Raw genomic sequence first — 16,856 nt, 5'->3', positions numbered from 1 at the left:
CTGATGCATGAATGTAGCTGTGTGTGAGCCACTTTTTTTTTTAAAGATCAGTCAGTCTGCCCAGTGGTAGCTCATAGAGAGAGGAAATCACTCTGAAGGGCTGAACTAATTCCAAGCAAAAACTTAAAGAGGAAATCAGAAATCGCACTCGCACATGAAATGGCTTAAGTAGCGCCGACTTTATTGTCCTCTAATGTGCACTTAAAGCCAAAGAAGAAATTGAACACATCTGTCAGGGAGTTGTCACAGAGGAAGCCACAAAACTGGAACAAAAAAATCAAGAGGTCCTTGTTTCTTTTGACATCATATTCCTTTCAGAGGGAATTGTCAGACATATTGTTGACAGAGGGTATTGTTAGGTATGCAAGCAGTTTTGCCATGTCAAAACATGGCTGAAAAATAAAAACAGAATGTCTTAAAGGATTTGCAGAGTGATATTTCAAGAACCCACTGCCAGTACTGTTAATAATCCCTTAACCATGGACATTAGAGCTATATTTAGTAAGGCATTGACACAATAAGTGCTGGCTCGTGTCTGATGGGCATTTCTGTTTATTGTTCTATTGTTAATTGAGAGAGAAAAGTGCAGTGAGGGACAATGAAGTATTTTGTTGCTTGATCTGCTGCAAGTCAACTCTATATATACTCAGTATATACTAAAATTGAAGGCCGATATCTAACTGAGATCATGAGATCTAATGAAGTAGATGTGTAAAAAACAGTAGTTTGGTAACATGCCAGCCAAGTATGTACACCTTTGCTGCTTACTGTATAATAGTTGCATTTAGAATAGTGTGCCTATTAAGGGGATTTTTATGACGAAGAGGCAAAATATGAAACTTACGAAATTTGTTGAAAATGTTTGTTGGACTGGTTGTTAAGCAGATGTAAACAAATGCTGTCACCAGAAAAAATGCTTTTATAAATAATGACCTTGCCTCTAACTTTCTTGGTATTTCCCACTCAAGCTTCCTGAAGTGGCTCTTATCACATGGGAAACCATAAACATGTTTTCCAGATGACATCATGCCATTAATATAACTGAGTGATTTCAAAAGATCTGTGATCCATCCAGTAATGTTATAGAGGTGACTATGCCTTTTAGAGGGGATCATATCTCAATCAAAAAGACTATGATTGTTCTTTCAGGTTACAGACCCATGTTTTGCGTTCCAATTTTCTTTTTTTCCCCTCAGCTGTTCCAAGAACATGAGCTGTCCTTTGGACTGTTATCACTCAAATCCCTGGAGATTAATGCAACAAGACGTGTAATGACGAACCCTTATCTGTGTCTCTTAATAAAATAAAACCTTGGAAAGGTGCACCACGGAATTAGGTGGGATCAAATTTTCATCCCGGGACTGTTTCCAAAGGCAGTTGAGGTTAACTTAAGACGACGCATTGTGGTCAGCAGAGGTGACCGTCTGTGGGTTCGTCTACAAACTCTTAGGAACTTTGATTCCTCTGAAACATTGTTTTTATGAGAACTGCCAGTCTGATGCCCAAATTCCATAGCGCTGGGTCAAGCAATGGGACGGGATAGTCCATGCTGTTCTCCTATGAGATGGTGGCTTTCCACGTCACATTTGTGCATTCCCATTCCCCACTGAATAAGGATGGCAGTGATGTGGGGGCAAGGGGGGCAGGGGGTGTCCCTCCTGATTGACGTTAACTGTGTGAACATTCTTATCGTCTTATCCCAGGGAGTTTACCATCAGAGTGACTAAAAGGCTAATCATTTTCCACATTAGGAAAGATAAAAAAGGCTTGTTCACTTAATTCCTAACTTCCTAATTTACTGTGTCATGGTGATTTGATTCATGAGTTATAGTCAACAGGCCAAACAAGTGCTGGTGAAAGACACCACAGCAATCTACTTAGTTCAGTTTCAGCAATTTGTTATGAGAGAATTCAAACATTTGACAATAGCAAGCACGACTAATCATTAGGTAAAGAAAATATGGTCCCACGTGGGTTATGATGGCATAAATTATACATTCACTATAAATCTTATTTATTATGGCTGTTAAATGAACAATGAGTTAAATGAGCCCTTAATTTTGATTAGAAAAATAACAAGTCAAAAATGTATACAGATTGCATTGCATTTTACAGTTTACCCTCATTTCTACCCAGTGTCAGATAGAGAGAGAGATAGATAGATAGATCCATCCATCCATCCATCCATCCATCCATCCCCAAGGGGAAATTCAAGGTCAGCTACGTTGAATGGTTTAGTCTATGTTGCGGTACTATTTAGTGTTTCCAATTGTGTGCTGTTCATGTGTTGCAGGCACAAATATATGTTGGTTGTTGGATGTTAGATCTACAGCCTCATCTTTTGTGATGGAAGATGTTTCAGATGATTGGTTGCTAGTGTTAAAAACACCAGCCAAGCACTCCTGCCATTCCTTTTTGGAAATCAAACTCTCCCAACATTGTAAAACATGCATGGAAACGTTGAATCTTAAAACGTTCCTACAGTATGCCTTGTATTTGTTTTTTCAATTCACTTTCACAATTTAAGATACCAATTACCAAAGCATGCATTTCTCAGATTTCTCGTCATGAGGAGGCATGTTTCCCAGTCATGAGGGAGGGCAAATGACCTTTGTCGTTTCAAACTCACGAGACAGTCTTATTTCCAAACCTCATGGCGTCAAGAGAGCTATAACACCGGACAGGCTCTAACATCCCTTTGCGTTCTCTGTCTGTTTTTGTTTGCATTTTTAAGATTCCCTCAGAGTAAGCAGCTCATTTGTAATCAGTGTCAGACAGCATATACTGTATGAAAGAGCATGTCTACTCTATGTTCATGCCCTTTCTACATGAACGGCAAAGGGCTTTTGAAAGTTCATTTGCAAAAACAGATACCTCCATTGTTGTGAATATTCATACATGTAAATCATGATTTTTATTGTGCATTCTATCTAGTATCAAACTGCAGTTGAGTTGTTTTGATTAAGTGAACATAAATAACTCAATAGCAGTTTGATATTACTTGGAATGCACAATAAAAAGTAAATGCACAAAAAAATGCCTTTGTCTGGTGAACTGACGGTCCATCAGTCATTGTGACATTTGGCAAATGTGAAAACTGTTTTGTGTGTCATTGTATCTTTCATTGGGGCACGAGTATGTCGGTAGCAGTATCTGCATGTTCTAAAATCACTAAACATCTGCAAACACAAACACAGAGCTGTTTGTTACTTTGCATCCGAGGACAATAACTCCTTTCAGATGAGGGAAGTACAAATCAATTGGAATGAACTTGACAGAAGGAAGGAGACACAGCATGTTCTGCACTGCTAAATAAAAATGTTGGATCTGACATACCGGCTGTAAATTCAGGAGCCATCTCACTTGTGAACGTTTGGGCAAAGTTGCGATAAAGGTAAATTGCTACCAGATTCTACTTGCACAGAAACAGGGGAAATCATGTTATCAAAAATGTCTGTAAGTTGACTACATTTGATTACCTATTTTATATGACCTTAGATACAAGAATGTGACAATTCAATCACAATGTGCTAAAACACACATCTTTGCACGCTGTTTCATAGATAATGGACAAACACTTTATTCATTCAACCTTATCATAAACATTTTTTGCAACCATCTGAATGATTTAGAGCACTGAGTCAAAGGATTCAGGCCTGAGAACAGACCAACCTTCTTAAGAGGAGGGATCTCTCCAATCTCTCCTCCAAACACTTGGCTTTGATGATTTTTTCCACATAAATTTCCACTGACTTCTTTTGTTATGTCATATTTCACTTGGATATGTACATTTGTTGTTTTTTTTTTCTCTTTTCTTCTTTTGTCTTTTTTATCTCTGCTTCTTAGAGCTAAATGCTTGACCTTAGGAAAGGCAGTGTTTTTAAGAGGCTGAGCAATAAAACTGACTGTGATTTGGCATCAAATCTGTCACCATTTTTATCGTAGACTACCCTGGAAAAGCAGTATGGTGAGACCTGCCCACCCAAGTTGACTAGCAGGCAGCGACAATCCGAGACTCTTGTCTCGGACGCATATCTAGAGCGGACTCAAAAGTAAATACCCTCCCCGATCCGGGGGAGCATGGAAACTTATTATTACTCCAGATGACAAAACCACTCGGTGTACAAGGCCGCAAAATTTAGTTTCTGAAACTCTGTGCGCAACAATGAGTTATTGGTCGATTACGGCTAACCCACTCCACAGTGGAAAAACGAGACCAAAGCCAACTGATACATCCCCCCGACTCTGAAACCGAGATTAGCCTGTGAATGCAGCCTCAAGGTGCACTGATAGGAGTTCTTGGCATTTGAGTGTAGTGTAAAGCATCCTGATGAATATCATGCCTCTGGAGAGAGTCCTGCAGGTTTGATTAGTTTTGGGTTGGGCCTTCTTATTTTGTACTAGGATGGGTCCACAGAGAATAGGAAAGGGTAGCGGATTTCAAAGAGTGCTGTTTTTCCTTTGAAAAGCCTTGCAGTTTATGTGTGTGTGTGTGTGTGTGTGTGTGTGTGTGTGTGTGTGTCTCACACGATTGTTATTGTTGTCACAGTCTCAGTGGAGATTATCTGTCGTCGGCCACTGTTTGCTTACAGTGCTCATTGGCTCTCCTCTTGTCTCGCTCTAATCTTGCCGTGCTCTCTTAGTCCTCCTCAGGATTTGTTTACCCCAAGGAGTATTCGCAATGCCTCTGTTGTCAAAACTCATGTCTGACTGTAAACAACATAGCTTTTGAATTAATGTCGGTACAATATTGTTTTCGTTACACATCACTTTTTTACCATATAGGTCTCATCTGGTTAATCGCTTGGATCGGTCCATACAGACAGCTTGAAACGGTTCCCATGATGGAACCAGCCATTCCAAGCACAGGGGTGTGTCCTGCCAGGCCCTTATTTTAAACCCTAAACTCATGGGAAAGCTATTTCGGGATCGGTTCCTCCACGAGTCTGAAAACAGTGCCAGTTGTGTATTAGCAGGTGCAATGTCACAATGAACTAAAAACAGCATGATAAAACCAAACAAGAGGCAAAAAATAGCATTTCTGGGAGGAGTAATGAGAAAATACAGAATGAAGCACTCAATTGTTCACGTTTCGCTTGTCATGGTAATAGCAATGCTTTTTCCCATGAAATTGCCAGATGCATCTATGCAACACTGTAATGCGGTTACTAAACTGGTCCTGTGCATTTATCATATATCCCAATAGAACTAAACAGGAATTTATAATTGAATTAAATTCTGTCACTCCTCGTGAAATATTTGAGTGGATTGTATTTGAAATAAAAGTCCCAGTCCCAAAAGACAAAGACAAACATGAGTAGGGTAGCTAGTGCACAGTGACCTGAGAAATGTCCCCACAGTCCTCTGAGGTCCTCATAGGACACTGCAGTTTGATTCAGCTAAAATTGCAAGCATAGCTACCCAGGGACTTGCAAAAATAAGTCCCGGCACGTTTTTGGCTTTGCCGTATAGTGCACTGAATTTTCCCAGTCTTCTTGTTGTGTACTTGAAGCTAATGCTGATAAACCATCTCAATGTAAATATTTTTGTGTACCATAACTATTATTGTATACCATGTGCCTATGTTTTCTGTAAAGGTATTTGTGTATTTATCTACTCCCTGTGAGATGTAAAGATCTTCCAAAGAAATCATTTTTAGTGTCAACACAGCTGTCAGAGTAGATTTCTCTTGGCAGCTGCTTTTTATAATCACTTGAGTGGGAATATAAGAACGGTCTTCAGGTGCGTTTTCCATTAATGTTGTCATTCATCTCCATTCATTGGACACTTTAGAGATAAGGAAAAAGATAGATAGAGAAATAGATAAAGAGAGAGGGAGTGAGAAAGCGAGAGAGAGCTACCGGTTGAGCACATGGGCGAGTGGGTGGGTTGGGTCGAGACTCTGGGAGCGGAGCGACCCATGTGACACGCACAGCCCTGTTTTCTTTTTTCCCACACAGACTGACATGAGGGCTTAATCTCCCCTGCAGCCTTTTCAAAAGAGGGGCTTTGTTTTCAAATTAATGCCCGTCTCAACTTTTGATTTATAGTTCATGGTGGGGCAGAATATTTGCTTATAATGTTACCAGCCGTGCATGGCAATATTAAGGGAGGTAGAAAGGTTAGCTAAACATTACACTGTGCCACAACGAAAGCATAATATCCTTCATAAATTCGAAAGGGAGCAGTCTGTGTGTGGCTGGAACCTTGTGTTGCCTTTAGATGTCGCCTGATGTAAATCTGCTTCCCAGTATAGTAGCGCTGGAAGATGGATAGGGTGGGTTATAGACTTTCAAATAGCCCAATGCATATTCTCCTCATGTTTTATTGCCAAAGAGATTTTAAGAACATATGTTTAGCCACTCCGTGCGTCGTTAGATCTAAAAATGATTATACATTTCGAGACGCAGTGCACAGTGGTCGTGAGCGTGTGACGTGCCGCTGAGAAATTGTCTTTTTTCACGAGGAGGAAGTGAGTGTGCCCTGCTTGCCCATCGTCCGCCGTTCTCGCTCGCAAAATGTTAACCGCAGCTGATGCTAATCCACTCAGAAGGTTCTTGATCCTTACTGATCGTGCACGGCCTGCTGCCTCTCGTCCCAGTGCCAGCTCTGCTCTACCCCGGCCTGGTCTGGCCTGGCTGTCCAGCCTTGGATGACGGACAGCTGTGCCAGGCTTGGCACCGTTCCGCTGACGCGATGGGCCCCTTCTGGGTGAAGGCTCCCACAGGAGGACTCCGAGAACACAGCGTCAGGCTGTTTCCCAGCTGCCCGTCCGCAAACAGACACTGTCAGAGCAGCGGAGCCCCCTTTCTCCTCCTCCTCCTCCTCCTCCTCCTCCTCCTGATGCTTCTAAGTCCATACACACATGTATGAACCAGTCGGCCCTGGAATCCAAAAGGGGCTTCCCCCTGCAGTACAATGCCCTCCCTCTCTCACTCAACCAGTCCTCTATGGACAGACCTTGGGGGGCTGTTTGCTGTTTTGCGTGGCCTTTTTTACATGCTGCTTTGCTGGAAGTCACCAAAAATAAGAGCAATGGCACAGCGCGAAAAGGTCACATCCATCCGAAACACACTGGAAACAGGGAGGGGGTGGTGGGGGGTGGCCCTAAAACCCATGCATCTGTGCTGATTTGTGAGTCCCTCGTCTCCCAGCCCCTCTCAGCACCTCCTCGGGAAATAAATGATGGGAACTCCCATACATCCAAACCAGGAAAATCAGATAAAGCCAGGGATTAAATTTGGATGTGTAATGTGTGTAGGCTTCACAGCACCCCCCACCACCACCACCACCACCACACACACACACACACCACACACACGATTAGTCCGGAATACATTAAGCTTTATGATGGGAAAATATTTAGTTTTGTTGACTTCCTCCAGATTTGTTCTTGTTTTCTTTTTTGTGGATGTTCTTTGTTGTAGATGAACATTATGAGACAAATTGTTAATAATTCTCCTCTGGCTGGAAAGCTCTCTCTAATAAACTGCCAATAGCTACAGTTTGTCTTTAAAAGTTTGAAGTGGTTAATGGCGACTCGGGAACACGCCGTTAACGAACAAGAGGATGACATAAATCAGTAGTAACTTCTCGTCAGGTCAGTAATTACTCCGCCGGAGTGGCTTGCCAGACTCCGACTCTGACCGGCTTCCCGAGTCTGACCGCAAGCCTCCGCCCGTGCTGAAAGACGGGACGGCAGCGTTCCCGCTGGACTCCCTCACGAGCGAGCCAGAGGTTGGGGGGGAAGCAGGCCAACACTGAGGTATGTGGGTACGGAACACGGAGTAATCCGTCTCGCTCTCTCTCTCTCTCTCTTGCTCCTTGACTCCTTAGGAGCTCGGGAAGAAGGGAGATGCAGCAGGAGAGACTGTTCCCAGTCGGGATCCGGCCAGGAAGCCTCCCCTGCATTTCTTGGCGGTGCTCTCCAACTCCCCACCCCCCGTCGAAGCTCAAAAAGTGCTGACCATCCTGGGTGGGTTGAGGGGGGATGGAGTGTGTGTGTGTCTGTGTGTGTGTGTGTGTGTGTGTGTGTGTGGGGGTTCTGAGCAGACATGTCTAGGCTTTGTCATCAGGACACTGACCCAGCTCGTGTTTTCACTCCCGTTGACCACAGCCAAGAAAGAGGGCCAACCGCCTGTCTCCTAGTTAAAACATCCCCCTCTGTGAGAAGTCACACTCATGCAGGTGACCAGATGCGTTTTTAATCTCCCCGACTTGCCGGTTTGAAGATTGACAGATTTAAACCAAATGTCCCACTGGAGTTTTTAATCCCGTTGTCAGCATGAAATGTAGAAGTTATTTTGTGCTTTGATGAGCCACAAAATGAATCTGAATGGCCAGTAATTGTATCATCAGCAGCATGACCTAACTGAGAGAAATGGGCCTTTCTGAGGCCCGTCAAAATGGTTTCCTTTGTGGTCGTCAGGCTGAGCTTTCACTTCAAAGCAAGCGAAAAAAAGCCACAAACCTTTCACTCATGAATAAGCAATCTAGTCTAGGTTATGCCATCGCCACCATGTGCAAACATGACTCAATCTAAATAGTATTTCGCTGCTATGGCTAGCAAATGCATATACCACAAGACACAGTAAACAAACACGCGTCAATGTACTCCTTCTCTGGAATGGCCTCACACTTCCTTTTGTTTCTCATGCTCTTGCACATGCTCACACAGGCACATGTTCACTTAGTCATGATCTCACACACACACACACACACACACACACACACACACACACACACATACACATACACAGACCTACCAACACCTCACCCACAAACGTTCCCTTTCTGTTTGTGTCTCCTCTCTGTCACACAAAAATACACACAGAATGTAACTTGCAGTGCCATAGAAACGCAAACGAAACACAAAAAGCATGCAATCTAAAGATGAGCACTCATCCCATCTCCACCCATGTCATCCACGTCTTGCATCTCGGGGGCCTCTGTCTGGCCTGGAGGGGTTGTCTGTTGAAAATCCAGGGGGTATGTTGGGGATTAACATGCACAGCCCTGGACGAGGCTGCCAAGCGTGTGCTGCATAATTGAATTTCATGCTTGGGCCTCTCCTCTGAAGTCGTGTACCAAAGCGGTCATTTGAAAAGAAAGCTATTAGTCCACGCCGCTGCCAAAACCGCAGCGCGCGTATAGGAAGTGGGGGATTACAAACCTGTGGCTCGACACCGCAGTCATCAAAATACAACAGTCCTCGTTTGTGATGTGCTGGAGAAGAGAGGGGGGGTGGGGGGGGCATATGGATGGAGATGAAGAGTACACGAGACGGAGATAATAATAAATATTCCTCACAATGCCTCTGCTTTATCTAGTGCTTAATATCCCTCGATCTCCCGACGTTTGGAGGGTTTTTCGCTGTGTATTTTTAATTTTGGTTGGTGTATATTTTGACGTGCAGCTGGATTTTCGAGCGCCGTATGAAGGGCTAAGTGACTGAGGCAGATTTTTTTTATTGTGTTATTACTCCTGGCCCCAGTGTTTTCTCTTGCTGTGTCCAGTTCTTTTTTTTTTTTTTTTTTTTTTCCTCCACACTTGGGGCATCTTCTGTCAGACTTCTCAAATTTACTCTGCTTTGTGGTCAGCGTGCGCATGCGCCATTGAGGTTTTCGAGCCGTCGTAGTCTCTCGGTGACATTTATTAGCCCTGGAGAACGCCCGAGCCATGGTCATCACGGTCGGGTGCTGAAACCTAACGATACCCCACAGATACTCTCTCTCCCTCTCTCTCTCGTGCGCTTCTCTCTTTCCTTCCACTGCCAATGAGGAATGTGTTGGGCTGACGTTATGCGTAGTCCTCTGTGCTCTGTGCAGTTGAGAGGACACTCTCAAGTTGTCAAAAGTGTCCAGATGACTCATGTGTTTTAAATGGACTGACATCACATTGAGTCAACCCCCCCCACCCACCCCCTCACCCACCCACTGCCACCTCTACGCCTCCCACCCCACAAGCAAGGCAGCTTTCGTCTCTTGGGCTCTTGAAAGCTGTTTAGTTTAATCTCAAGTCACAGATGAAATGCAGTTAAATGGTGAGCGCTAGGTCTACAGCATGCTCATTGGATGTTGTCAGAGGAGTGATGTAAAAGCCTAGCAATCTGAAGTTTGTGTTCCTTAATTTCATAGATTGGGGCAGGCAGCCTATTTGGACCAATCCCATACTAAGTGGTTGATATTTGTTTTCATCGAGCAGAATTCATGTTTTCATTTTTGGAAGAAACTTTAATTTAAGGAATAATTTGTTGGTTCACTATTTAAAGTTTGAATCAATCATTGGTGTCGGTTTTAGTAAGCATTTTTTTTAAATCGCAGCATGTAAAATCTGTGACCTTTTAACTTTCCCTGTGTATTTACCCATGATTATCTGCTTTTCCTCTTTAATAAAGCAGATACAAATAGCTTTCTGAAGTTGTACTTGGAAAGCAGATGAGATTGTTTCTGTACATGTTGATGTGGAAAACATCTTAAGAACTTTGAGATGATTCCAGAACCAACACACCAATGCTTGGTAATCTTTTACTCAATAATTAATACTTCTCAGTCCATGCCTGTCTTTTCTTACAATCAGCTATGAATTATTTATGAGAATTGGCACATTGGAAATTGGTTAGAAGCTTTAACACATGAAACAACACGCTTGTATTTTCACGTCTTTCCTCTCTATTTTAGCATATTAAGTAAATAATAGTGACTCACGTCTTTAGGTAGGAGGTCATGAGCATGTCATAAGGGACCATAAGAAAAGAAAATCGGGAAGTATAATGGCTGCTGACAGACGACATGGTTAAATCCAATGCAACAAGGTCAGTGATTTGATTAATGTATATTTTGGGAAAAAATATGACTCTCATAACGAAGATAGGACTTGGGATATGGTTGATGTGTTTGCTTAGTTCAGTAGAGGCTAAGAAATCAAATGACCGAATGGGAAGGGAATACCAACTGTACCCAATCGGTCTGTTGTCTCATAACCAACTGTTGATAGTTCACAGACCGCTGTGCAATGTTTAAAGAGGTTCAGTGGTCAAATGACAGCAAATGGAAAACTTAGATTTACAAGGGCGAAAACTTAACCAGGACTTTTTGAGCTTTTTTTTTTTATTGATCTATTTTTTTACTTAATGCATCAAAGTACTGTACAGTAGAATGAGTCTCCCTGTCATATGAGCAGGAAGGCAGATGAAGGGGCAATAGGTGGTGGTGGTGTTGTTGGATAAACAAAATCTTTATTTCAGTACTTCACTGTTTAGTTCTCCAAAGACTAGGAAATGACTCAGGAGGTAAACCAGCTTTAACCCTCTGTTTTGTCATCCCATAACCATCTGCAGACTGTGTCATATCTGCAGGGGTTTAATGAGACAGTAGCGGGACATCTACCACCTATGACTCTTGGATTTTAACATTCAAATACAGACGCGCAAGTCTTGGAATGCAGAGTGCATGACATCAAAAATAGCCATTTTGCTTTTTAAAATCAGGGTTTTAGGAGATTAATTAAATAGTTTACACAGAGTAGAAGGGGAAGAGTAGCCCCTTTAAGTCCTAATGTGAAAGGGGGTTTAGGGACAATAATGACCATGCTTTTAATGAAAATAAACTCTGATTTGGTCTGTCAACTCAACCTCAGAGGTCATTCCTTACCTCTTGTGTTTGTTGAACAAGGAATCAAGGCATAAATCATTTTAAAGCACAAGCCCATGGCCTCCACTCTACTTGTGCTACTCAAAAAAAAAAGAAATATCAACTGACTCTGCAGGAGTTAAAGGTATGAACCATTGGTGAAACCATGATACCGCTGGGTCTCTCATTTGTGTAAACTATGTACCCAGAGCAAAACTCCCCCTTGCCACATAAAAGCCAAGGATTGTGGTCAGTCTTAAACCGCATGACGTTCAGCTGCTTCCCTCACGAACATCAATCTTTGTTGTGCTTGGAAGGCTCGTGACAGGAAACTCTAGACGTTATGGATGTCGTCGTGCCGCTAAAAAGGGTAGTGCTTTTTCACATTCTTGACGTTTTAATTTGACAGCCGCGGGAGGATTTGCTCCGTCAGGATTTGCTGCCATTGTCCCACACTCCCCTGTACACAGAGCATGTGGTGGCGGCTCATGGTCCCCTGTGTGTGAACTGTTCACAAGCTGTTCGAAACCTCTATTCCCCCACGATACACAACCATGGACCCTTTGTCATTGTCATTGAGACAGAAAGGAAGATTTTCTTTCAACAGTGATCCCTCACTGTCTGTTTATTCCCCTGTCTGGTTCAGTTTAATTGCATCACAGGAGCCCTCGCTAGTCTGAGTGCCGGGCAGATGAAGTCCTGCTGTAGAACAAGCACTCAGAACCCGAGTGCAGTGTAAAGTAAGGCCTCTATTTTCAATAGAGATGACGAGCGTTTAAATTGACCTTAAATGTTTTTATGGCGTGAGTCGTTAATAGAGAATTAGTGGCCTATAATGTGCTTTCAGCAACAAGCCTGAACGCCAGTCAGAATCAGATGGCAGAAATTAAAGCACTGTTGCCTCATTCAGGGCCAGATGTACGTACATTTGCAAACGTAGCGTTATCAGCGCCATGGACACACCGCAGATTGCGAGCGCTGTCAGACCCAAGTTTCCGTTGTATTTATCAATCGTTCAATCCTTAGTGTAAACTGCGCCTTTCTCTGCCCTTCTCCGAAGTTAATGAAGTTAACTGATGACAACATTAAAAAGAATCAAACGTTTAGCGATCATGAAATAATAGCATACATGATAAGATGTCAACAAGCAGGGAGATAATGAAGATCAGTAGTTCTACTCAAACTACTTGTGCACGTAGGCTATGGAAGATTGGTCAAATCTAGCAAGTAGGAAAGTTTAAGTGAATGGCGTGAAAGTGAAAGTAAGACATGCTAAAAGGCCAACGAAAGTTAAGGTTGCTTTTGGTAGTACAAATACTTTCACCACAAAAACTGGTGTTCTAAATAGCGATTCTGTTGTCTTTGAAAGGTTCTCTTATTGACGCATTGAACTGCAATGTGGATTAACACCTGCTTTTACAAGGCGGAAGTATTTAGGCGCAGAATAGGCGCGGGCGCTTTCAGGAGCAGTCTTTGTACATACCCATGAATACATAACTAGGCTCTTTACTCTTCCCCTCCCATCTTTTACGCTAAACTCCCACTTTCCCCTGGATCTTCCCATGAATGCATATGCATGACATGACAATCGCAATCTGCCACTTTCAGCTCCGCGACAGGCAGTTTGGCGCTTTTACATCATTGCGGCCTGTTTGTACATACCTCGCAATGATTTTACATGCACATTGCGAAACAAATACGCCTGAAATGGGCACAAAAGCGTTAGTACATCTGGCCCTCAGTGAGAGAAGTGACTGTCATCAGGACTTTAGACATATGAGAATGTGTGGAATGCCAGCATTTATTCTGAGATGCTAACTCTCAGAGACATATGTTGTCACTGGAAGTTGACCAAGCTGCTGATCCAAAAGCTGCCCTTCCAGGGTCTGATGTGAGAGATTGCTAAGGACTTCAAGTCTGATCTGCATCTCCAGATCTCTACTTACCTGGACGGCAGGTTCGAAAACTCCAATCTGTGAGCAGTCCAGTCCAAGAAGGTCACTTGCTTGCTTTGTCAGTGCAGAAATAAGCAGTGCCTACAAGTAGAACCAAAGCACATGAACTCTCTTTTGGTCATAAATGTTTCATAAATTGTGTCATAAGTGACCTAGATTTTATTGTTGATTTGATCATCTTAATTCCATATTTCTGCTTATGATCTTGATTACTTTAAAGTTTGATGCATTTAATGTTTCACTGTTTTACCTCACCATGTCAAAATATAATAAATTAATCTGATTCTGACATCAGGTGGAGAAACTGTGACCAACAAAGCAGGTAGAAAATAACAATGAGTCAAGGCTGAAATCTTGCCAAACAACAACTCAGTTGTTCTTCGAGTCTCCAAACATGGTTATATTTGTTCATGGTCTTTGGTAGAAGTTTCAGACTTCTTAGTCACAATCCATATTTTTGAAGATGGCCTTATCAAGCTATTTACGGAGCTTATAGATAAAATTGCTGGTCAAGGTATACAGCCCAAGCGCTCTCTGATTTGCGTTTGTTTTATCATTCCCCTGTCCTCTCATCATGATATTTTATCAAAGAAAAGCAGTAACCTCAGCTTGGGCCCCTTCGCGCCGCCAGTCCAGCTGGTGGAAAGCCTACACCATCCCAAAGCTCCGAGATCTTCTTGGGTGCTGCCTCTGCCACGAGTCCAAGTCTGGGTGAATTCCACTGGCAGGAACGTTGCTTGTGTTGGAGGGGGAGCACAAATCAAATGAAAGGAGTCAGGACAGATAAGATGGCTCTACAAGCGTCAAACCATTTTTTCCCCCATCCATGAAAAGATAGTCTATTAAACATCTGTGACAGCCTTTTGTGTGTGTGTGTGTGTGTGTGTGTGTGTGTGTGTGTGTGTGTGTGTGTGTGTAGGTGTGTGTAGGTGTTTGTGTGTGCCAGGTCTAGGTGTCTGTAGTCTTGAAAAGCTTCAGCGTGTGTGTATGTTTGAATGTGTGTTAGCGTGCTGTTTGCTTTTGCAATGGAATACAGCCCAGATTGCCTTTTGTCAGACAAACTGGAACTTGGAGTTCTGTGTTTGTTTGACTCGGTTGAGCATGAAAAGAGACGCAGCATAGTCCCTATAAAGGAATTCTCTTTAATGGGAGCACTATATTAGATAGCCTGCTTGTTATCAGACGCCCCAAAAATCTTGTTTATTTCCACTGACCTTCTTTTCTTCTCAGGCTATGTTGCATTTTTTACAGTTTACGAATCAATACCATTTGCCAAATTGGCAAATGTGATAACCATATTAGTACAATGTCACTAACTTCTCCAGAAACTTATCAGAACAACGATATTTAGTTCTCATGGAAAATTTATAGTCAACGAACCCGGACACCGGACCACCGGCACGCATGAAACTTGTCGTGCTCGTAGCACCTCTAGGCTGATAGAGGCTTTTCAGCCCCGTGGGGTCATCTCGTTGGTAACATGGTAATAACAGACCCTTCTTGGAAATCAGTCTGAGGAGGGTGTAAATCTTTGTGTGTGTGAGTGTTGATCCTGTAGATAAATAAGTGAGGAAAAATCTCTCTGTAGTTTGTCCACCCTGTAATCATCAAGGAAGTCCTTGGTCTTTACGTCAGTTGACATGGAAGTCCATTAAGATCAAATCGGTTTCTGACCATAATCATCTGGTTCTGCGTAACAATTGATCCTTGAGTGGATTTGCATGATACAAAATATGTATGCCTTGAAGCATAGTATAACCTCAGTAGAAGTCATTTTGTTATGAGTCTCAGAGATGAAACAGTACCTGTGGGCTACAGTCTGGTTTTTCCGAAAGGACCTTTTAATCTGAGCAAGAGCAGAAAAAGCATGGTGACAGGGTCCTTCTTGTTTTTTGATGGTTTGCGTTCCCCAAAAGGAACGTGCCCTTTCATCTGAGCCGCTAGCAAGCCTTCACCTTTATGGATAGCCAGAATTTTTGGCAAATCGCAAGAAAATCAACAAAGTGAATTCTGTGGCGCATGGGCCTCGTCAAGCGAGGCGGCAAAGGTGGAAGCTCCTGTAAAGTGTCACATAAATGTTTGTCTTCAGGAATGTGCTGGTAAGCATCACCAGATCGTCTCTTTCCATTTCCCCAACCCCCCCACCACCACCACCCCTCCCATTTGCCACGGGTGCTAACGTTCTTTCCCTGGGATGGGCACTTTGTCACTAAAAGGGTATTTCGTTGGCCAAGTCGGCCCTGAACTGGGAACGATCCAAAGTGTGTTACCGCCGGCTGAGAACACTTACCCTGCTTATTCATTTCTCTTTTTTTCTGTCATTTTCCCCCTTCTTCTGATGCAGACCTCTCTTGTTTGTGTAGAACAAGTCACTTGTTTAGCTTAAAAACCCTGTGGCCTCTGGTTCATCAGTTAACCCCTTGCCCCGTGTACAATTCTGTAGTTTCTGTTTGTTTAAAGAGAGCATGTGCATGACAGAGTAAGTGAAAGTGAAAATGCGGCGAAAAAAAAGTGTCGAGCACATAAACCTCGAAGTGCCAAATGGCTGACGGGGACCTCACGTACACCAGAGACCAATTAATCTCTCCGTTTATAAAGCCAAGGGCTGTGTGCTAATCAGTCATTGGTTTCATTGCTCCTTTGCCATGACATCCTCAGAGCTTTTTGGAGGATATGTAGTTAAATCTTTAGGCTACATGCTGACAAACAAATGTACAAGACAATCTATGTTAGACATTCACTATGTATTAGGCTACTGTGGAGGTTGTTAACGATCATTGATGACCGCATGAGTAAAAATGTTGTCTATGTTGCTGACAGGATAGATTTCTTTTAAGACCACATGACAAATGCTCAATACTTTTACCAACAATTAAGTCAGTCATATAATGTGTTAACTATTAACTTAATGTTACTTAGAAAATTGTCCAGTCAAACTGTCACCTTTTTGGATAGACCATCACTCTAATGCATTTCCTGGTTGTCCTTTTGACAGCTCAAACACACGCTCGACATGTCAAACTTCTGTAGCATTACTCCCAGCTGGTTCTGTAAGGAGACTCTTTGACAGACTGGAAGGCTGTGAGGTGGTGTGTTTGGGGAGGTTGTTGTCCGCGGTGTGCTGCCAGTGCTAGTAAAGAGGCTAAACCTGTTAGAGGTTAGGGCAGACAGAGCGCATGTTCAGTGCCACTCATAATTACCATCATGCTGCAGGCTTTTCCTCACCAGGCCTCTTGTTTGTTTGCTCACGAGTTTAAACTAAAAAAAATAA

General features: G+C 42.9%; 1 protein-coding gene across 9 annotated transcripts in view; it reads left to right on the top strand.

The window, feature by feature from the left end:
• myocd (myocardin) overlaps positions 1-16,856 on the top strand; it is a 90,176-nt gene that overhangs the window by 20,971 nt on the left and 52,349 nt on the right. Inside the window, exon 1 of one of the 9 annotated variants that reach the window (XM_048233462.1) lies at positions 9,967-10,042. The exons of the other annotated variants lie outside the window; for them this stretch is intronic. The gene's annotated coding sequence lies outside the window, so the exon portion shown is untranslated. Of the gene's footprint in view, positions 1-9,966; positions 10,043-16,856 lie in introns of those variants that run through there. 9 annotated transcript variants of the gene reach the window in all.

This window comes from Alosa alosa, chromosome 22 (assembly GCF_017589495.1).
Source record: "Alosa alosa isolate M-15738 ecotype Scorff River chromosome 22, AALO_Geno_1.1, whole genome shotgun sequence".
In the NCBI taxonomy this organism is placed as follows: Eukaryota; Metazoa; Chordata; class Actinopteri; order Clupeiformes; family Clupeidae; genus Alosa; species Alosa alosa.
The sequence above is the reverse complement of the archived record's forward strand: the minus strand, read 5'-3'. Positions and strand labels throughout refer to the sequence as shown.